Below are 17,066 nucleotides of genomic sequence, written 5' to 3' on the forward strand. Positions count from 1 at the left end.
GCACCGCTGGGAGCATCAGCCTGCAGGGGGAGGAGGAGGTGAAAGGCCATGGGCCTAATCTACAAGCCACCCAGTCACCAGCGCCCAGCTTTCCTCCTCACAAGCCATGAAGCAAACAAATTATTTTTGTTGTTCCTGGGAAATCTGCAAGTACTTACCCGTGTGATTAGCATCTGTGCCTCATGCCGGCAGTTCAGGTGAAGAGGCCACGGCTACCCGGTGCCAGGCCGCCTGTAATCAAAACCAAAGCGGCGGCCAGGGTGCTCTCTGGCAACGACGATGTCAAACTCAATCTGGCCCTCACCTGGGACAGCTTCTCTGGGAGCCCTATGCACGTTGAGGCCTCGGTAGCTCTGAAATAAACGCAGGAAGGGGCTGGGAGGCTGGGGTAGCCCAGCCTTCCCACAAGTAGCTCTGGCACTCCAAAGCCGGGGCAGATGGAGGGCCTGAGGCCTGACGCACTGATGCAAAAGCCTTGGGCCCAGGGATCTGCATTTTAAGCTGCATCCCAAGTGGCTCTGATGCGCCTCCAACGCTTGGGAAACACAGGATGCTGTCCAGGCTCCCCTGAGTCAGTCTAGTAGTCACAGCGACGAGCCCGGTTTCCAAATGCCTACGAGGTGCAGGCGCTTTATCTGCTAATACATTCTCACATCGTCCCTTTGAGACAGGTGTGAATATACCTTCATATAGATGAGGAAACTCAAGCTCAAGAGAATAAACCACTTGCCCAAAGACACAATGCAGGGTGGAGAGTCAAACTGAGGTGTGCCTGCCCGCAAACCCTGTTCTAGACCCTTCTGCAGAGTTAGGTCCCGCTTGGAGCTGCTGTTTCATGCGATGCGGAGGTGAAGTGGAGTCCCCCGACATTGCTCATGGACTGGCAGCTCCCTCAGTGAGAGAGCAGAGGGAGGGAACGACACAGAAAGCTCCGATGTGTCTTGTTCCCACCTAAGGGGCAAGCTGTTCTCAGCCTCCTGCTCAAAGCAGGGAATAACACACATCTGCCTTTATTCCACGGGCGCAGAATATGGCATCCCTACGAGGAGCAGGAAGAACAGGCCAGAAACTGGCAAACAGCACACAAGGTGCTAGGACTGGGACAGAGCGCAGGAGCTCAGCATGGAGCCCACGGGGGAGGCACTCCTTGTGACAGCAGGCGGCTGGCATGTGCATACAGAATGGCCGCTGGAGGCTCTCCTTCATATGCTGGGCAGAGGTTGTACTTAAGTGAACACCCAGTGAGCCCCCTTGGAGACTAAGGGCCAAAGCTGAACTCAGGAGCAGCCAGCATGGAGCCCGAGTGGGGAAGCCGCGGCCAGAAGCAGTGGAGTTTAGACGGACAATGTAAGAAGCTGACTCTAGCCTGGATAGCGCAGAGACTGGGTTTTCATCAGTTCCTCAGTGAAGAGGAAATTGGAAATTAATATCAAAATCCCACTGAGTAGCGTCCATAGTTTCCATATGTAATCATGCTTGGCTTAGCCAGGTAGTAAAATGTTTATGATTTTCTTTCCAAGGTGGAGTTTAGTCATTCTCAACGAACCATTTAGTTGGCTTCATAAGGTCCTGAATTAAAGAACCCCTCTAGGTGATGTTATAGATGGGCAGATACCTGGGCGAGGTGGACCCTCACTGGCTGTTGAAGTCAAGGCGGGGGGCACAGATTGGGCAAATCCGGGGAAGAAGCCATCCTCCCAGACAGCTGCTTGGACGAGGCCAGGGCGCCACACGCTACGTGAAGCGCTGGCTGGAGGAGAAATGGTCTGTCGTAGGTCTAGGTCTGTTTTAAGGATCTCCCCTGGCATTTGTGATTCACATACACAAATTCAAATGGTATGCCCCTCCCCGAACACATGCTGTCAGTAAACAGAGGCATCGCTGCACTGCCAGCTAATGACTGCAGGCTGAGGCGGGCGGCTGGGTGCGTTCACTGCAAGCTCGGAACACTGGCACTGGCTCTTCCTGCTCCATCCTGGAAAGGAGGAGAATGAGGCAGCCTCCTGCCCATGGCCCTGATCTTTAGCTCGCTCTACACTGGAAACCAGGAGATGGATTTAGAGACCCAGCTGCACAGTCCCTCACCAGCTGCTGGGAGCCACAGGCAAGTGAGGGCGGCTGGGCAGGCTGAGGGCCTGGGGATCCCATCGTGTGCCTACACACACATGCACACACACTCTTAAGCATGCATACACACACACACTCTTTTTTTTTTTTTTGAGATGGAGTTTTGCTCTTGTTGCCCAGGCTGGAGTGTGATGGTGCGAACTCAGCTCACCACAACCTCTGCCTCCCGGGTTCAAGTGATTCTCCTGCCTCAGCCTCCCGAGTAGCTGGGATTACAGGCATGCGCCACCACGCCCAGCTAATTTTGTATTTTTAGTAGAGATGGGGTTTCACCATGTTGGCCAGGCAGGTGTCAAACTTCTGACCTCAAGTGATCCACTGGCCTTGGTCTCCCTAAGTGCTGGGATTACAGGCGTGAGCCACCGCTCCCAGCCCCCACACACACTCTTAAGCACACATACACACAGACACACACAGCCATATGCACACATTCATACACACACATACACATACATGTATACATTCATGTATACACGTTCATATATACACATGCATGTTCACCCACAGATGTGCCCATTTATCTACACACACTCACTCACAGACACACATTCATTCACAAATGCTCATAAGCACACACACTCAGAAATAAACTGTACACACATGTACAAAGAGAGACATACCCTAACACACTCTCACACAGACACACAGTTAACACGAATACAAGACACACCCTTATATGCAGCACACACTTGTTCACTGAGTCCACACCCTCAGACACACCCACGTGCACAAACACCTTCCCTCCCCACTTGCCCTTCAGACAGAAGAAGGCAGCATTCCGGCGCTCTCTGCCACCACCTGACTGCCCTGCACAGAGGCCTCCCAGCCCCAGCAGAGCAAGATCTGCTGCCAGGCCACCCCTGCTGCCCCCATCTCGGTCACTCATAAATGCCCTGAGGATGCCCACATGCTCAGACCCAGCCTTGCCCACCTGCTCCTGCCTGCGGCCTTTTCTTCCACATATCAATAGCCTCTCTCACAAGGGCCTTCACACAGCCTCTGACACACACACACTCAAACACATGGAGCATGCTCTCCCTCCTTCGCCATCTCACTGTCACATGGGTCGGTCACTCTGTCTCCAGCCTCTCCCAGTCACATCCATGCGATTTGCCTGCCAGCTTGTCCCCTACAACTGCACCCCCAGCTTTGGTCTTTGTCTCATGCACAGATACACCCAGCCCTGTATCTGTCTGTCTGTCTCCCACACGCAGGAACAACTTGAGCCATGGCAAGTGGGAGAGGGCGTCAGGCCTGATGGAAGCTGTTATTCTTAGCCCTGTCACTGAACACTTGCACCCCTCCCCAGCTCAGCCCCTGCCCTGCCTGTCACCCTCCCCTCGGGCAGAGCCGAACCTGAGGCCAGTCTAATCCCCCATCTGTGGAGAGGGAGGGGAGGCAGCAGGGGATTGCTGCCCAGCATTGAAAAGGAGCAGAAAATGGGATTTATTTTTGCTGCCCCTCATCCCCCACTTCCCCGACTCTGCCCCCAGCTGCTCAGAGAGCAGTTGTGTGAGGAACGAGTGGGGGTGGAAGGAGGGAATTTGCATTTGAAAATGCTTGTTGGTTGGCCTGAAACACTGGGTGCCATTGCTGATCCGGTTCTCTGTGTGCACACGTGTGTGCATATGTGTGTGTGTGTGTGTGTGTGTGTAGGGTGTGGGAAGGTGGGGCTGTGGGTGAGAAGACACTGGGGAAGTGGACTCAGGGCTTTCTGGAGTGACTGTGTACCCCTTTCTTGCTTTGGAGCTGGAACCAGCCATAATAGATCAGACCCAAGCTCAGCTGCTTTTTTTTTTTTGAGACAGAGTCTTGCTCTGTCGCCCAGGCTGGAGTGCAGCGGCGCCATCTCGGCTCACTGCAAGCTCCGCCTCCCGGGTTCAAGCAATTCTCTGGTCTCAGCCTCCTGAGTAGCTGGGATTACAGGCTCCCGCCGCCACCCCTGGCTAATTTTTGTATTTTTAGTAGAGACGGGTTTTCACCATGTTGGCCAGACTGGTCTCAAACTCCTGACCTCAGGCGATCTGCCCGCCTCGGCCTCCCAAAGTGCTGGGATTACAGGTGTGAGCCACCTCGCTCGGTCCCAAGCTCAGCCTCTGTTTGGCCTCAGGAACCACCAACTCCTAGACCTCTCTCTGCCACCCAGGCCACTTGTAGGCCTCCATATCTTATGTCCAGCTGCCATGAGTGGAAAGGAGGGAGTTCCACCCCAGGAAGTCCCGTGGACATCTCAACCCCAAGGTGCTTGGTCTTTTTCTCCAAACCTCTCCTTCTCCCTGGTGTCCCGAAGTCGGAAGCTTCAGACAACCCCCACTTCTTCCTTGCCCCACCCTTTCTGGTCTGCCTCAGAAGGTGCTCTGAAGGTGTCCTCTTGTCCCCACTCCCATGAACCCAGCCCCAGCAGGCCCCTCTTCGGCTCTTGCCAGGACTATTGCAGGAGCTGCTAGCTGCTCTTCCAACCCTCAGTCTCCCTTCCTGCCCATCCCTTCTCCAGACAGCTGCCAGTAACTTATTAAAAAGCCAAAATAAATAAAAGCGTATAGTGTCACTCTCCTTCTCAAAAACGCTCCCCTGGCAGCCGCAGATAGAGTCTAGAGCCCTGGGGTGCCACACCAGGGCCCCCGTTCTGTCCCATGTCCCTCCCACCACTCTCTCTGAGCCCTTCCCTTCCTCTCTGCTGGCTCTTTAGCCTGAAATCGCTTTTCCCTCTCCTTCACCTTGAGTGGATTTGGAATCCAATTTAGATATCATCGTCACTTCTGAAAACTTCTGCCTCCCCACACATACCTCCATGAGAATCGTTTTTAATCTTTTTACTCTCAAGGGTGTGCACAAATTTTAATTCCAGCCCTGAAACCACTACCCTTCAGCTCAGGGTCCCTTAATTAGTCCATCCTCGATGCCTGTGCCAGGCAGGGTCCTGTCATGCGTATGTCCTCTCTGGCCATCTCCATTTGACACAGTCCTGTCCAGCTTGAATCTACCCTCCCTGATGTTGACTCGTGTCTCCCTTCCTTTGGGATTTTCAGTCTGTGGCCACACTGGGCCCTGACTCTTTTGCCCTGTGCTGTCCACATTGTTTTCTACGTGCGGGTGTGGGGCCACCCCAGCTGGCCTGGGAGCTCCTGAGGGTGTCAGGGTGGAGTTCCTGCAGCCGTGCCCCTGTGGAGCTCTGAGTGGTACTGGGCTCACAGCCAGGACTCAGCGACTTCGGGGACTGGGGCTGCAGGGCATTGAATTTAAGTCGGGAAGATGGAGGAGGAGGGGACGGGAAGAAAGGAGCCCGTAGCAGGCGCTGAGTGAAGGCAGGTTGTAGGCCCCTGGGACTCCACTCTCAGGGCAGGACTGGGGGCCACAAGGCCTGCTCTCGCCTGGCAGCTGTGGGGAAACCTGCTCCCAGAGGTGATGCCAGAGGTGCGGGCCACCGGGGCAAGTGGTCTGGTGGCTGGCCAGGATCTGACTCTGACACCGGCCTGCTGAGTGCCCAGAAGAGAGAGGCTCAGAGGGAGAGCCAGAGCATGAGAGACATGGCAGGGACGCTGAGTGAGAGGGACAGAGACAGAGACACGGCAACAGGGACAGAGACAGAGAAGAGGAGAGTGGGGCACAGAGACACATACGCTGAAAGAGAGACAGACAGATTCAGAGACAGACTGAGAGACAGAGTGACTTAGAGACACGCACAGAGAAACAGACTGATGGAAAGAAAGACAGGGTCCGAGAGAGACACACAGACCAGAAGACAAAAAGGAAGGCAGACAGAGAGGACAGAAAGGAGTGAGGCAGCGTGGGGAGAGAGAGGCAGGGACAGAAACACAGACACAGACAGACATGAGGGCACAGGGCAGCCCGAGAGAAGCCCATAAGCACAGGCACGCACATGCGTGGAGGAGGCACGAAGCCACCTAAAGGTGGAGGGAGGGTGTCGGGGAGGAGAAGGCACGGGCCTGACGCTCAGGGCCTGGGGTTGGGTGGCGGGAGGCTGGGCCTGTCGGCTCCTCTCCTTGACGTGAGTCAGGGGTGGTGGGCAGGCTGATGGGGCAGGCCTGAAGTACGGCTGCGTGGAAGGGCTCTGCGGGGTCAGGGGAAAGCCTGGGTCCAGCTGTGAACCCTCCAGGATCCAGGGCTGCCCCAACAGGAGCCCCAGGAGAGGGAGCTGGAACCAGAGAACAGCACGTGGCAAGAGGCCCAAGTTAAGCTTTGCAGCAGGATGGCCCAGTGGCTACTGGGTTCAGAACGGCTTCTTGGGAGCTGGGTGTCGTGGCACATGCCTGTAGTCCCAGCTGCTCAGGAGGCTGATCGCTTGAGCCCGGGAATTCAAGACTAGCTTGGATAACATAGTGAGACCCTGTTCCTGAAAAAACAAACAAACAAACAAACAAAAAAAACAGCTTCCTGGACATGGAACCTCTCACCTCAGCAGGGAGAGGAGCTGTGGAGGGAGCACAGGGCTGAGACCCTCAGAGTCCCTCCATGGGAACAGCGCACCTGCATCTGTGCCTAAGCCTCAGAGAGAATCCCCAGGCCCTTGGCAGTCCATTCCATTGTTCCACCGTCCAATACAGAGAGCCCACTGGAAGTCCTCCCTGCTGTCTCATTCTGATACCTCTTATTGCAAGTGCAGCCCACTCAACTCTTTAGGAGGTTAAAAAAAAAAAAAGCAACAAAAACCCCTCCACCGAAATCTGAAATGCCACACAGTGCTCAGACAAAGACCCCTTTCTGCACAGCTTTACTCCCTCCTACACCTCTCTCCCCCTCCCCAGCCCGCTTCCTTACTGCAGGCTAAATTGGCAGTGGGGAGGTTTTGAGTCAACAAATGCAGTGGGTTGGGGAAGGGAGCCCTGAAGGGGATTCCTGTCTGGGAAACATTTGCTGACAGCAGTTACTATGACAAGGAAGGCCTGCAGCAGAACCCAGCAGCCCCTGCCTCCTGCCTACTGCCCCTCCCAATTCTAGCTCTCCTTGCCCATCCCCCCTCCCAACCAGTTCATTCACTGACTCATCCATTCCATCATTTACTCAACTCAACAATCTTTAGACATTTACCATGCCTCCAGCACCTGCTTGGCATTTCATGTTTATTCTTCCACTCTGTCCTCACCACAACCCACAAAGTTATCTGTTGTTTTCCCTTTTGACAAAGTAGAAAGCTGAAACCCAGTATACTGAATTGACTTGCCCAGAGTGGTGCAGATGACAGGAGGCAGAGCTGGGATTTGCACCCAGGACTCTCTGCTTTCCAGATCAGTGTGGGGGTTTCTGAACTGCGTCAGGAAAGCAGGTGCCAGGTGATGAGTACTGTACAGGCTGAGACTTTGCCATCTTTGGCTCTGCATCACTAAAACTGTGCCCAGCACCCACACACAGTAGGCACTCAGTACACACTTGTGCCATACATTCAGCACACATGAACTCAGTATACACATGTGCTTTTTGATGGGAGGGCAAGAGTCAGCAAAAGTGGGACTCCTGAGAAGAGAGGGCCTTCCTGTTTGGAAGCAGCTGTACCTCGGTTCTGCAATCCAGGCACTCAAGGGCATTGATAAAGTGCCTACTGTGTGCCAGGCACTGTGTTAGGACCTCTGAATACAAAGATTTAAAACACAGATTTGTAGTTTGCCCTAAAGGAGGTCTTTGTTTAGTGGAGGAGGCAGACATAGAAACAGATGGAGTTAGCAGTGCTACAGAAATAAGTACCAAGTGCCGTGGGGCTGCAGGTGGAGCAAGGACCTAAATCTGAAAAGCAAAACAAGAAAGCCTTTATAAGACAATGTAAAAAAAAATCTCCGTGACCTCAGGGTAGGGAAAGATTTCTTAAACAACACACAAAAATAACACTAACCATAAAGAAAAAGATCGACAAATGTGGGTGCATTAAAATGAAGAAGCTGTGTTCTTCAAAAGACAACATGAAGAGAGTAAAAGGGAAGCCACAGAGCAGGAAAAGGTTTTGCAACACATGCAACTGACAAAGGGCTCAGCTCCAGAATGTGTAAAGAACTCCCACAAACGAGTATGAAGATTGGCAACTCAATGGAAAAACTGGATCAAATGCATAAATATGGAAAAATCCAAATGGCTATAAATATATGAGGTGTGTGACCTTATCAGGAATCAAAGAAATGCAAATTAAAATCCCAAGGAGATTCTACTACATACCCTCCAGATTAGCAAAAATGTAAAAGTCTGATAAAACGAAGGGCTGGTGAAGATCTGGACCAGGAGTTCTCAAATATCTCTTCAGAAGCAGCCAGTCAGCATCTAAGCAGTCAATTCAGACACGTGTACTCCAGAGGTGAATCGTGTACAAGAATGTTCATGGCAGGCGTTATTCATGAAGGCCCCAGACTGGAACCAGTGAATATCCAACAGCTGTAGATTGGATAAACTGAGTACAGAGAAACAGAATGAAGAGCACAGTTAATTCTGCCTGAGGGGCTGGGGTGTCTGGGAAGGTGGATCTTGGAGGAAGAATAGTTTCCCAGTCAAGGAAGCGGGAGAGAGGGTATCCCATCCAGAGGGTTCAGCAGATGGATGATCTTGGGGTTAAGAGCAGTTCTAGCTTGTCCAGGAGGCAGCTGGATTAGGGGCTGGCAGGGAGAGAGGCAGGGAAGGTGAGCAGAGAGAGGTTGGATGTGTTGGAATGTGAAGGCCTCTGTGGGCCATCGAAGGAAATTTGGCTTAAATACAAAAGTGAGAGATAGTCAGAAGCAAGGAGCAACTAGAGGTTATTGCAAAAGATGATGCAGCAGGAAAGAAACATAGCAGTGTGGCGGAAGAGAGAGGGTGCGTTTGGGAACCATGTCTGAGACAGAATACATAGGATGTTGTGTGGGGTGTTGGGAGGGGTCAGGACAGAGCTGAGGCAACTCCCAGGTCTCTGGCTGGCCGGCTGGGTGGAAGGTGATGCTCTAACTCAACATCCAGAGACTGCGGAGGTGGAGGTTTGAGGCAAGAGCTAAGAGGACTAGTTGGGGACATGCTGCTTTGGTGGTGCCTAGGGATACACAGGTGAACATCCAAGTTCACCAGGATGTAGAGCTTGGACATGAGCCACAGATATCAGAATTACCAGAGCAAGAAGCCATGGGTTTAGATGAGAATATCAGGGGTGCAGGAGCAGGGCAAGACAAGAATTGGAGCTCTAGGAACCACAACATAGAGGCAGTGGGCAGAGGAGAAGCAGGGGAGAGAGAGGGAAGGGATGATGGAAAATAAGAGAAGGTCCAGAAGAGAGGGTGGTGCTGCAGCAGCTAAGGGAGGAGCAAGTTGCACCAGGGCTGGGCGGTGTGCGAGTGAAAACTAGGTCTCGGGAAGAGGTGGGGTTGGGTCTGTGGTTAGCAAAGAAGAGGAGGAGAGGGTAGTTGAGGGAGTTCTGAGAATCTCTATTTTCTCTGTCAATTACACATGACGGAGGGGACAGGCCGGAAGCCTGAAAGGGTGGTAAGGTTCAGAACAGGAGCTGATCACCAGCAGCCCAGGAGCTGAAGGGCCAGGCTGAAGTCAGGGACCATAAATCTGGAGTGGCACTAGTTTGCACGGTTGAGTGGTTTTCCTATGCCTTCTAGTAGCCTGGGAATTGCAATGGACAAAGCAGATGACTGGAGTCCTCCAGGGCTGGGAAAGGCAGGGTGAGGGGGTGTGGGAATCAAGGGTGTCGGGAAAATGAATGATGTGGCCAATCACAGGCAGGTCAAGAGGGGAGAAAGTAGAGCCAGGAAGGAGCAGATGCGCCGGCGGAAGGCCTTGTCCAAAGCCGGCACTGCAGCACCGGTGCTCGAACGAGTGAGACAGAACGGGAGAATTGGAGAATCTCTGCGAATGGAGACCATGTTTTATGGAAAGGAAGGAAAAAGTTGTGGCCCAAGATGGGGGTGCTGGAGTTTAAGATTTCACAGGAGACGTTTCAGGTGATATGTGGGTGGCAGAAATGGAGAGAAGGTCGTTGGGGAAGGGGAGATAGGAGAGCCAAGGGTGAGGGTGTTGGGAAGTCCATGTGGACATTCAGGTCCCCCAGACTGACAGCAGGAGGTGGGAGACAGAAGAAGACCCTGAGCCAGGCGCCCAAGTCCTCAAAAGACGTTGAGTGACCTCTGGGTGGATGGGTGATCCCAGCCAGGTTGGGTGAGGGGTGTGTGGCTGGATGGTGGGAACCTGGAGGTCTGGTTTTGAGTGGGAGAGGAAGAGTCATGGACTGGGTGGCAGAGAGAGGTGGAAGAATGCTGACTGTCCGGCCTGGCCAGGTGCCACCTCCAGCAAGCTCGTCTGATCACTCTCTTCTTGACCTTCATTGTTCTTTGAGTCTGAAAGACTCCATTTAACCCTTGAGTATCCACAGCCCCAATATTTGCTTCTCTCCTCCAGAGATCACTGGGCAGAATTCCCATGGGTGGATTGTGGCTTCTGTGTATTGTGGCCCCAGTGTATTCTGAGAAATGGGCCATGGACACAGGACAAAGAGGCCTTGACCGCAACTTGGGTTAGTGAAAGTGTGGGCTGCTCTGGGCCAAGCCACACCATCTACTTTGGGCCCAGCAGGCTGGGCTCCTCCACCCCTACCCCATCTCCCTGGGACATGTGGAGCTTTTCTACCCTTCATTTTGCACATGGAAAATTAAGCCAATAAAAGCCTCAAGAATATTAAGGCATGGGCTGAGGCCTGATGGCATCTGGAACCCCGTCTGCAATACCTGATTCCCTTCACCTGCTATCAAAATCTTGCTCGGCCTTCAAGGCCCAATCAAGGGAGCCTCACCTTCTTTCTGATCTTCCCTTCTCCACGTCAATTACTTTGCTGGCTAGATTCTTGGTCCTTCCATTTGGCATTTGTTTTCACCCATCTTAAAGTTGGTTGCTAAGAGTATGTGTTTTCTATAAGACTTCTTTTTTTTTTTTTTTTTTTGAGACTGAGTCTTGCTCTGTCACCCAGGCTGGAGTGCAGTGGCATGATCTCGGCTCACTGCAACCTCCGCCACCTGGGTTCAAGCGATTCTCCTGCCTCAGCCTCTCGACTAGCTGGGACTACAGGCATGGGCCACCACATCCAGCTAATTTTTGTATTTTTAGTAGAGACAGGGCTTCACCATATTAGCCAGGATGGTCTCAATCTCTTGACCTCATGATCCGTCCACCTCGGCCTCCCAAAGTGCTGGGATTACAGGTGTGAGCCACCGTGCCCAGCCAAGACTTCATTTTTTTAATGAAGGGGAGTTGGGGGTTGGAAATACTAACCATCATCCTCTATGTGATGGTATCTACAAGACTTCATTCTTGAAGCCAGTGCCTCTGAAGGGGCCATGGGTACAAATAAGACATGGTCCTTTGGGAAGGAACTCACATTCTGAACATAGTGTTGGTGGATTCGAATTGATTCTTGGATCTCCAGGGCTAGGATCTGCAAATTGAAGACCAGTGGATCCAGGGGCAGGTTGAGGGGAGTGGGAATACCCTGAAGCCTCTTGGAGAACCTTTCAAAATTACAGAGGCAACACCCAGGGATTCTGATATGATAGATGAGGGGGGCGAGGAAGGGTCAGGACCTCTGAATTTGTAGAAACTTCTGGTGGTTCTGAATCTTCTGGTCAAGAACCATGATTTGGGGAAATACAGTGTTCTGCTGCCTCAGCAATTCTGCTGCCTCAGCCTCCCGAGTAGCTGGGACTACAGGTGTGGGCCACCACGCCCAGCTAATTTTTGTATGTTTAGTAGAGACGGGGTTTCACCATGTTGGCCAGGATGGTCTCGATCTCTTGACCTCGTGATCTACCCGCCTTGGCTGTAGGGCTAACAAAGTAGTAAAAGAAAAGCTGAACTCACTGCCATATGCTGGGTATGCAAATGACAGTCACTTATGAGCCCTCCTCACAACCCAAAACCAATCACTGCAAAGCACAATAACAATTGGGCATGGCATTAAAAGGTGAAGGTCAGTTTTTGTAGGTGACGTTAGATTTTACTGTAAGCATCTCAGGACTGGCTATCGTTCAAGCATGAGTGCTAATCACAGTAATAAGAAACCTCAGTGTGCTTTGAGGCTCTCTCCCTATCTCTTTCTCTTTCTCAATCTGTCTTTAAATCTTCCAGTTTCTAGAGCTAGATATCCAGAAAGAAGAAACCTAATGCATGCTGAGCACCTATCATGTCCAGAACTTGGAGTATTTATCTCATTTGATCTCTACAACTTCCCCATGATGAAGAGCTGTGTGCAGAAAAAAAATGGTTCAGAGCAGTGGCCTCCACTGACTCCACTTCAGGTCCTGGCCCTGCAGCTCACTACTGCAGATTTGGGACAGTCTAACCTTCACAGCATCAAGGTGCTTATCTGTGAGATGGAGCTAAGATGATGTACCCTATCACGCACAGGGTAGATGTGTGATACATTGCAGCTCTTTATTGCCATCATCCTGTTTTGTAGATGAACACACTGAAGCCCAGTTGTAAGCAGCTGTAGGTATTTGCACTCAGGTGGTCTGGACACTCCATGCTGTTTCCCCCAGTGCTCCACCTCCAGGCAGCCTGGCCTTGGCTGGGGAGCATGTGCCATGGGACCCTGGCAGAGGCTGTAACTATTTCCAGGGATGTAGATCTCCAATGGGGTTGGGGGATGGGGGTGTGGGGGAGCACCTGTGGCCATTAGGAACTACATTTATGAGCCTGTTACACCAACTGGCCCCCTCCCCCAGGTCTGCAGCACATTGAAGCTCTTCCTGTTTGCTCCCAAGCAGATGGTGCCGGAATCTCTCTACACCAACTCCCATTCATAAATCACAGCCATTCCCCGGGTGCTGGAGCAACCATTCTAATTACAGTGGGGGAAGTGTGCGCGCAAGTGTGTGCGTGTGTGCGCACGCGCAGGTGTGTGCGTGAGTAAAGGGATGTAGACAGAGGCTGCTGGCCAGGAGATACCACCTCTTCCGCATCGTGGGTACTGCTGCCTCCCTCAGCAGCCCTCCCAGGCCCTATGCTTCACAGAGGGAAGCCTGGGGGTCCTAGGCCTGGGGAGGGAGGCGTGGTGGGAGTGTTTCCTGCTCCTGTGACACTGCCACCCCCCTCAAGTGGCCTTAGGATGAGGCAGCCATTCTTGACCCCACACTTTCAGGCCCCAGGCTCTCTGTAGAATGGTAGGGGGAGGGGAGGCCACTATTAACAGAGCCCCTGGTGTGTCCCAAGCCCTCTGATGGGGACTTGAGATAGGATTGGGAACCTGGTCACAATCTGGTCAACTCTTATCTGCTGGAGGTGAGAGAGAGTGGAGGGGCGGAGAAGAGAATGACAGGCTTGAAGAAAGCCAGGCTGGGGACCCTTGCTGAGTACCTCCACTCCCCAACTCCAGAGCTCTCTGGGTCCCTTATCTAAGGCCCCTGGGCTGTGTGTGTGAGCATTATTTCCACGCATATTCATCTACCTCAGTGTGCAAGTGAATACAGATTTGTTTGTGAATCTGGGGATGTTGTGCTTGTGAGTACAAGCAGTTTGTAAGCTGTGAATCACGGTGTGCACTGTTCACATGTGTGTGCGAGCCTGTGGGCTCCTGTGTGGGGGGGATTAGGGGTTTGGTTGTGTGAGTTTGGGTGTATATAGAGTGTCTTTGGGGTGTGTGTGTTGGAGCCTGGGAGAGCAGGCATGAGACGCATCTGCTGTTCGCTAGATCTGCATGCAGTGTCTGAATGAGGTGACACTGCATGACTAAGGATTCTTGTGTGTGAGGCCTGTTCCCGCCACCCCTCGGTTCTGAATGCCCCACTATAGAGGTGCATCAAGGAGTCTGCTTCTTTCCTTAGTCCTTGGGGCTTCACTTACAAATAAGGAACGGGAAAGTGGGGCAGGGGGTGGCAAGGCTACCTTCCCACCTGGAGCAAGCTGGAAGGAGGCCTTCAGTCCCCCAGCACCCCCACCTGAGGACAGAGGCTGCCCTGTGGGCTCATGACTGACCCTCAGTCTGTTTTTTTACCCAAGCTCCTCTCCCTCCAAGTCTGCGGCCTCTCGTTTTTTTGTTGTTGTTGTTTGTTTGTTTGGTTGGTTTTTTTTGAGATGGAGTCTCGCTTTCTCACCCAAACTGGAGTGGAGTGCAATGGGACGATCTCAGTTCACTGCAACCTCCGCCTCCCGGGTTCAAGCAATTCTCCTGCCTCAGCCTCCCGAGTGGCTGGGATTACAGGTGAGCACCAGCACCACCATGCCTGGCTAATTTTTGTATTATTAGTAGAGATGGGGGTTTCACCATGTTGGCCAGGCTGGTCTTGAACTTGTGACCTCAGGTGATCCACCCACCCTGACCTTCCAAAGTGCTGGGATTACAGGTGTGAGCCACCATGCCAAGCCTGCAGCCCCTCTTTTTGTCAATCTCCTGTAAGTGTGATTCTTCCCAGTCCCCTCCTTCTCCAGAATCTGCCCTTCAGGGAGTCCTCCTTCTTCCCCTGCTCCAGAGGATCCAAGACATCCTCTACCTGCTTGAGTCCATGTCCATGTCCTCTTACCTGCTTGAGTCCTCCCTCCCCATTAGGTGGCAAACTGAGAGGGGGAGAGTTTGGCCACCATGACAGATGCTGCCGAGAGGGGACACTTTTGCTTCCCTTGCCTCTCCCTCCCCACGGATCTCTGTAACCCTCAGAACTTCCCTAAGCAGCTCTAAGCTATCCCCAGGGGAAAGAGCAGGGACTTGAGAATAAGAGCTCCCCATTTGCCACTTGCTGGCTGTTTCTCCAGCTACAAGTCTTTGTACTTGTCTGAGACTCAGTTTCATCAACTGTAAAACGGGGGTTAAAATACCTGTCCTGCCTACCTCACAGGATTATTGCAGAAATCAAGGGAAATGATGCATAGGAAAGTAGTTGGACCTGGTAAAAGTCTATCAACATGTGCCAGGTATTGTCATTAAATATTTCTGGGGGCCGGGTGCAGTGGCTCATGCCTGTAGTCCCAGCACTTTGGGAGGCCGAGGTAGGCGGATCACTTGAGGTCAGCAATTCAAGACCACCCTGGCAAACACGGTAAAACCCCATCTCTACCAAGAATACAAAAAATAGCCAGGTGTGGTGGTGTGTGCCTGTAATCCCACCTACTTGGGAGGCAGGAGAATCACTTGAACCTGGGAGTCGGAGGTTGCAGTGAGTCAAGATCGTGCCACTGCACTCCAGCCTGGGGGATAGAGCGAGACTATGTCTCAAAAATAAAAATAAATTTCTGGGTTTTCTTTTAACTGACCAACACTATATCCATTTTAAAGATAGACTGAGCACCCTGGAGAAACTTGACCCTGTGTTGCTCCCATCTCAGCCCCCAACTACCCATCTCTCCCTCCTGTCCATTAGCAAAGGAGAGCCCAGGGCTTCCACCAGGCCTTCCACCTGCCCCAACCTGCCTGCTCTGAACATTTTAAAGCATTCTTCAGGCACCCGCTGCAAGGGCACCTCTTCTGGGGAAATACCCCTGATCCCCAACACAGCTGGAGTCTCCTGCTCCAGGCTTCTGGGCTCACACTTCCTGGCAGCTCTTATCAGGCTGCTTGGTAATTGTTTGTTTTTCCAACACTGTTTCACAATTACTGTGCAATTTACAAACTTGACAACTCAGTGTGATCCAGCTACTGCAGAGGTGCCACCCAGGTGCTGATTCCTGCAGGGCCAGCCCTTCCAAGGAAGAAAGCACCACCCCCAGCCCTTACCTGTGCCCACCCCCACCCCAGGGCCTACACCAGAACCTGGCTGGAGGAGGCCCTTGGTAAATGTTTATCGACTGAGGGAACACGTGAATGAGGGATGGAGCGGAGGCTCTGGGAACAAGGCAGAGGGGAAGAGATGCTTCTTGTTAACATCTCTCCATAAAAGCCAGTGAGTTCCTACATCCAGCTGGTGTCTGAATTGGGGCCAATCATAAAACCAGGAGGCCCCTGAGGCTGAGGGCAGCTGGCTGGCCAGTGGGCTTTATAAGGCGGTTTTATGGACTCAGCTGAGATGTGGTGATGAGAAGCCAAACTTTAAACATCCTCTTAAAGTTCGTTTTCACTCCCCTGGGGCTTCTAGCTGAACGAGATTGAGGAGAAGGCCTTTTGAGGCACCAGTGGAGGGATGATGAGATAGCATCATCCACATGGACCAAAAGGAAGTAAGCGGGACTTGCAGCAGAAGGGGTGCAAGTTAGGCATGAGGAAGGACTTTCTTCTGGGCTTGGGGTGCAGCAGGCGGTGATGTGGGGAGGGGAAGAGGTGGACTGACTTCTTCCCCCTATTATTCGGCCACCCAAGGGGGTCATGTTCACTTCCTGCAGCCTCCCCTGGTCTATGTTTTCTTTTTTGAGACGGAGTCTTGCTCTGTCACCCAGGCTGGAGTGCAATGGCGTGATCTCGGCTCACTGCAACCTCTGCCTCCCAGGTTCAAGTGATTCTCCTGCCTCAGCCTCTGAAGTAGCTGGGACTACAGGCGAACGCCACTATGCCTGGCTAATTTTTATGTTTTTAGTAGAGACGGGGTTTCACCATATTGGTCAGGCTGGTCTTGAACTCCTGACCTTGTGATCTGCCCACCTCGACCTCCCAAAGTGCTGGGATTATAGGTGTGAGTCACTGCCCCCGGCCTGGTCTGTGTTTTGAGAGGACCACCACCTCTGCTCCCCATCTCAACCTGCTCTCTCCTGACTTCTTTCCTGTTCTTGGCCAGGTAGAATCTCTAGAAGGAAGGAGAAGGGAAGGAGGAGCTGAAGGCAGTACCATGATCTGCTCAGGAGCTGGAAGCCTAAAGCTGACCCAGGGCCAGCCAGGCCTGTGAGTCCAGGGTCCCATGGTTTAAGATGTGAAGATTTTTCTCCAGCTTCCCTACTTGTGCCGTGTGTGGAAAGGAGAAAAGCAACCAGCCTAAGGAACTGAAGAAAGTGCCAAGAAGAGAGTTGGAGCTGAAAAAGGCCCAAGAAACAAGAAGAGAGAAAAATCAAAGAAAGAAATA

This window comes from Pan paniscus, chromosome 2, assembly GCF_029289425.2.
Source record: "Pan paniscus chromosome 2, NHGRI_mPanPan1-v2.0_pri, whole genome shotgun sequence".
NCBI classification, from domain to species: domain Eukaryota; kingdom Metazoa; phylum Chordata; class Mammalia; order Primates; family Hominidae; genus Pan; species Pan paniscus.